The sequence below is a fragment of the Tupaia chinensis genome, unplaced genomic scaffold (genome assembly GCF_000334495.1).
Source record: "Tupaia chinensis unplaced genomic scaffold, TupChi_1.0 Scaffold144800_1, whole genome shotgun sequence".
Taxonomy (NCBI): Eukaryota; Metazoa; Chordata; class Mammalia; order Scandentia; family Tupaiidae; genus Tupaia; species Tupaia belangeri.
In genome coordinates this window covers 8,384-14,535 of record NW_006204661.1, presented here as the reverse complement: position 1 = coordinate 14,535, position 6,152 = coordinate 8,384, and the positions used below count along the sequence as shown (strand labels likewise).

Genomic DNA, 6,152 nt, shown 5'->3' with positions numbered 1-6,152 from the left:
ACAAAAGTAATTGTGCAGTTTTAGAGAACTTAATAGAAAGTCGTTGTTTAAATCAGTGAACTTTGGTGTCAATACAGAATGGTTGTCAGTATTACCTGTGTAGATGACTATTAAGGGATGTGCAGGATTTTCAGAATACTTGTGTGTCCTTTTTTTTTTTTTCCAATGTTTTGCCTTAGGGCACCTGTGCTTGCCATAAAGAAAGAGAAAGACAGAGACAGCGATAAGAAAACTGAGAAAACACTTCTTGGGGGAATGACCACACAAAATCCCTTCTCCTTTATTCTCCTCCTGGGATCTTGAGCATACACACACACCTGACCTGAATTTCAAGCCACTGGTCTTGACTCAAACTGTTGTCAGTCATGTGAGAGTCCAGCAACATAACTACTACACCACCTGTGGATCTGCCCCCTTCCCAGTCTTTATATTCATATTTTGTGTCCTGAGATTGATGGTCCTCTCTTGACCAGGATTTTTTGTTTCTCTGCCTGTTTGCCCATCTCATCACCAAGTCTCACAGAACTCACATTTCTGGCTTGAGTATGGCTGTATGTTTGTTCTTCAGAGACACATCTCATATCCCCTTGACTTTTCAAGCTTCTTAAAAAGGCAAGAAAACCTATAAAACAGGAATCTGATGGTTAATCTGAGGAGTGCTTAGAGAAAGAGCTATTTACTTCAAACCATTCACCCAGACAGCCTTTATGGTATATGTACAGAGAAGGCAGTGGTACCATAGTACCTCCCTGCTTCAATTCTTCAAGGCACATGGCATATACCCAGCATCTTTACTCAGTACATCCTCATTATGGGTTACTCTTGGCTTTATTCAACACATCACAAGATGCACATCCATGTCACCTGAAAGTACAAATTTTGCACACACAAGACACTTAAGTTATCTAAACACAAGCAGTGAGAGGTGCACTAGTAAGTAACTGATCACCAGGGCATGGCCTGCTGGGTCACCTCTGGCCAATTGCTCTCTACCACTGCCACCGCCATCCCTGAAGCTGATGAGTAAGGAGTCCTGTGAACCCCACAGGTCACTGCTGCTGTTGAGGTGTTGAAGGAAGACTGTATGGAGAACCTACTCAGAAACCATTTGCATAGGGCCTCCAGGTGGTGCTGGACTTATGAGGTCCAGCATCTGAACTAAAAACCTGTAATTCCCTCTTCCCCCCACTCTTTTTGGTCCCTCTGCTGCTTCTGGAAGGTAGATCTGAGCCTGAGTCCAGGAATGTGCCATTAGGAGCTGCTGGACCACTCTGCCTAGGGCCCACTTTCCACATGCTGGGACAGGACTCAAGCTCAGCACCCAAAACACCTGGGGAGTGGAGAAAACAGGCAGTACCAAGGTTTCGCATCTGCTCTCAGAGACTTCAGGGTGCTCTTCTTCTTGGAGTCGGTGGGAGAGGGTGGTGTCCTTCCTGGGAGCCAGAGATGAGAGGTGAGAGAAGGAGGGCCCTGCAGTAGACACCAAACTCTGGCATCTGCAGGACGGACTAGGTCAGGTGGCTGTGAAACAGCTTCTGTTTTCTCTCTGGTGGCCACAACTGCCAGGCTCTGCACCCCTGGCATCCACATTAATTCCTCCAGAAGTCACAGCTAAGGCCACCATCCTCCTCATCCCACAAGAGTTCTTGGAGATTTTTGTTTGTTTGTTTTGAATAATTCTATTTTGGGGCCAGAAGATGACATGGCAGCTGAGGTGCTGCAGATGGCCAACTGCAATTCAAGTCCATGACCTGGCGGCTTGCTTTCTCACTTTCTCTCTCTCTCTCTCTCTCTCTCTCATCATTACTTTTTAAAAAAATTTCCCAGGGCGTTAAGGGGAAAGTTGTCACTTGCCCTCTTAGTGTCTCCCTCTGTCTCCTACCAGCACAGTCCTGATGGCAAAAACCTTTTGAAAATAATTATTATTTTTTATTTTGTACATTTAATCACTATCCATCACCTTGCTTATATCTCTAAGCAAGATTTCTGCAACATTCCACACGTTCTGGTAAGATCTGTTTCCAGTTTTGTCTCAGGTATTTTTGTTAGTTATCCAGGATGTCGCATAGTGGTTAAAGCATGGGACTCCCATGTGGCCTGTTGCAGTTGGAGTCCCAAAATTCTGGACCTGGGAGCTTGGAAATCAGCTGGATCATGTGTGTGGGTACCCAAAATCATCATAGGAGAAAGAAGGAGAAGGGATTACAGCATGACCATCCCTTAAGGGGAAATTTGTCACTTTCCCTCTTAGTGTCTCCCTCTGTCTCCTACCAGCACAGTCCTGATGGCAAAAACCTTTTGAAAATAATTATTATTTAAGTAAAAATGTGCATTATTTATAAAGCTGTTTTGATCAATATAACCATGTAACTTACATTTACTAAAATTTCGCAGGGCCAGCAGTTGGTGTGATGGTTAAGGTGTTGAACTTTCACATGGTCGACCATGGTTTAAGCCCCAGACTTGACAGCTTGCTTTCTCACCTCCCCCACTTGTCTCACTCTGGTGACTGTCACAAATTAAAATAATGATAATAAATGAAATTTAATTAGTAATTTATTTTTTTGAAGTTTTATTATTATTATTTATACATTAACTCAGTATACATCATTTATTTTTAAAGAGGTTTTATCCAACATGATATACACCACACAGCAGATGAGTTGAGACTACTATACACGACATCACCAACAGACAACAAACCATATCTGTGTAACACAAAGGTCTTACATCTCCATATTTCCCCAAGTAAAAAAAAAATACTCCCTATTAAAGATACTGGAAATTTTAACTACAGAAGAGAAGATTATTTAAATTCATAGGTTAACAATAGACACTTGGCTCAGCCTCACAGGCACAGGAACTTTGTGTGCTGTTGCACAGTTTGGAAAGGCATATGAGAAAGGTCTTGGTGCCTCTCTCTTTCTCTCATTTAAAAGTAAATATAATTTTTTAAAAGAACTGTTGACACCAAATAGGTACAGAGTCATCTTAAGTTTTACTTTGTTTACCACTAGGGGATCTGCTAATCTCTATTAAAGTCACAAGTTTATATTATGCGGTATGCAGCCTTACTTTGTACGATGTGCACTGCCCCACAGCATTGTATTTCCAGAATCTTCTCAGGGTACATTATTAAAAATAACTGATGCATAGGCATTATACATATTTATGGGGTTCAGTGTGATTTTTTGATACATAAATACAATGTGTGATAATCAAATCAGGTTAACGGCATACAAGTCACCTCAAATATTTATTATTTGAGTTAGAAACATTATAAATTGTTTTACATTTTTAAGATATATTGTTAACTACATTCACCCTAGTATGCCATGGAATACAAGAACATATTCCTTCCATTTAACTGTAACTTTGTACCTTTATTCATTCTTATCCTATGTTCCCCTTTCCTTCATTATTCTCATCTCCTAGACACTATGTGACCCACTGTTTCTTAGGTTTTGTTTTGTTTTGTTTTGTTTTTGTCATTTACGGTATTGAGTTATGGTATGTGCATTTGCCAGAGAGAGATAGAGAGACAGAGAGAGAAGAAAAGTGATAAATCACCTTCCAGGGAGGATGGCTACACTGCATGTTGCCAGCATGATTTTCAAGCTACCGTGATTTTCTGATATTGAAACTACAGTTGGCTTTGTGGGATTCCAGCACCTTCACTACCATGTAACCTGCTAGCCCTGTAACCCACTATTTTTACTAGATACATTCTAGCATCCCATATAAGTAATACCAGTAACCTTTGTCTTTGTGTGCCTGGCCTTGCAATCACAGAGAAAATAATTCTAGACTTTTAATAAAAATCACAAAAGGTACTGAATGAACAAGACAAACACAACAAACAAAAAAACAAAGGCTAGCTGGAAGAATTACAATACCAGCCTTTAAATACACTACAAAGCTCTATGAAAAAGAATAGCATGACAATAGCAAAAACAAAACAATAGGGAACCAGCAGTTAGTGTAATGGCTATGTCACTGGACTCCCACGTAGTCGACTGCGGTTCGTGTCCCAGACCCGGTGGCTTAAAACTCACGCCGGTCGCGTGTGCGCGCGCGCCCAAGATCCCGAGAAGAGAATGGAGGAGAAGGGATTGTGGCGTGACCATCCCCCCTGGGAGGTGATTTCTCACTTTCTGACTCTATTTCTCTCTCTTGCCTGTCTGGCGAGCGCACGCACCCTATAGCGAAAACCTCTTCAAAAAACAAAACAAAACAAAACAATAAACACACAAACATGTAACCCAATTTAACAGAAAAACTAAAAATAACTCCACTTTTTACACTCAAATGATTTTGTTTTTTAAAGAATTATTTTATTTAACTTTATTATTGAGATTATTATTTATTTTTAATTTGGCCAAAGAGAAACAGAATTAAGAGGGAGAGTGAGAAAGCAAGTCACCAGATCTTGGACTTAAACTGCAGTCAACCATGTGGGAGCTTAGTGCTCTCAGCCACCACACCACCTGCCAGCTGCTGATTTTTTTTTTGAGAGGTTTTTGCTATAGGGCGCGTGCGCTTGACAGACAGACAGAGAGAGACAGAGAGACAGAAAGCGAGAAATCACCCCCCAGGTGGGATGGTCATGCCACAATCCCTTCTCCTCCATTCTCCTCTCGGGATCTTGGGCACGCACGCACACGCACCTGGCGTGAGTTTTAAGCTGCCAGGTCCAGGACGCGAACCGCGGTTGACTACATGGGAGTCCAGTGACATAGCCATTATGCTAACTGCTGGTCCCTCGGCCGCTGATTTTCAACAATGATGTCAGGATCATAGACTGGGCAGAGAACAGTATTTCAACATGGTGCTGAAAATAGTCAATGTCTATGTCAGAAAGAACAGATTAAAGGTGTGTGTGTCTGGGGAGCCTCAGGTGGAGTTGCAGACCATTTGCCAAGCCCATTAGAGTCCCTTGCTGACAGCCCGCCACCATAAAGTCCCATGTCCCCTCAACACATCTCTGTTCATGAGGTACATGGCCGACGACACCAGGTTTACAGCGTAAATGGGTTGTTATGGTCCTATAGTTCATGTGTATGTTCCACTTGATTTGTACACTCGCCATCCCAAAGGATTTGCTTATGTTCAATCTGAGGACGTTCGAGATGCTGAAGATGCTTTACATAATTTGGACAGAAAATGGATTTGTGGGCATCAAATTGAAATACAGTTTGCCCAGGGGGATCAGAAGACACTGAATAAGATGAAGGCCAAGGAAGGGAGGAATGTGTACAGTTCTTCACGCTATGATGATTATGACAGACAGACGTTCAAGAAGCTGAAGTTATGAAAGAAGGAGATCAAGAAGTCAGTCTTTTGATTACAACTATAGAAGATCTTATAGTCCTAGAAACAGTAGACCGACTGGAAGACCACGACATAGCAGAAGCCATTCCGACAATGATAGATTCAAACACCGAAATCGATCTTTTTCAAGATCTAAATACAATTCAAGATCATGATCCAAGTCCCAGCCCAAGAAATAAATGAAGGCTAAATCACATTCTAGGTCTGTGTCTCACACCAAAACTAGAGGCACCTCTAAAACAGATTCCAAAACACAGTATAAGTCTGCCTCAAGATATGAAAAGGAATAGAGGAAAAAAGAACCACCTAGATCCAAATCTCAGTCAAGATCACACTCTAGGTCTAGGTCCAAGTCTAGATCCAGGTCATGGACCAGCCCTAAGTCCAGCGACCACTGACAGTATAAACCATGATCATCTTTAGGCATGTATCATTCATTTACTCATAGTTTGGTTTACTTTAAATTATCAGGAATACAATGTTGCAATGATGCTTAAAAACCACTTGTTAGTTTTCCCTGTACCAGGCAATGGTTATAATTAAAATGAAATGCTGTTGAGAAGCCACTCTTAAGAGTCCAGTTTGTTCAATGGTATGGGCAGCTACCAATTTGTGGTGTCTCTGTATATTTTTGTAAAGATTCTCCTTTTTTATACTTAAAGTATTTGGTGAAAAGATGTTGGTTGATCGTAATTTGCAACATTGTCTTATTAAAAATAAACTTTCATATTTATATTTGGTAGAACTGTTAGCCTAGAAATGTAGCTTGCTAATAAGATAGAATGATACAAGAGTGAAGTTGCAGCCACAATACAACACTG

General features: G+C 41.2%; 1 pseudogene; it reads left to right on the top strand.

Moving 5' to 3' along the window:
• Nucleotides 1–3,063: 3,063 nt before the first annotated feature.
• Nucleotides 3,064–5,952, top strand: LOC102474386 (serine/arginine-rich splicing factor 10 pseudogene; annotated as a pseudogene).
• Nucleotides 5,953–6,152: the final 200 nt, after the last annotated feature.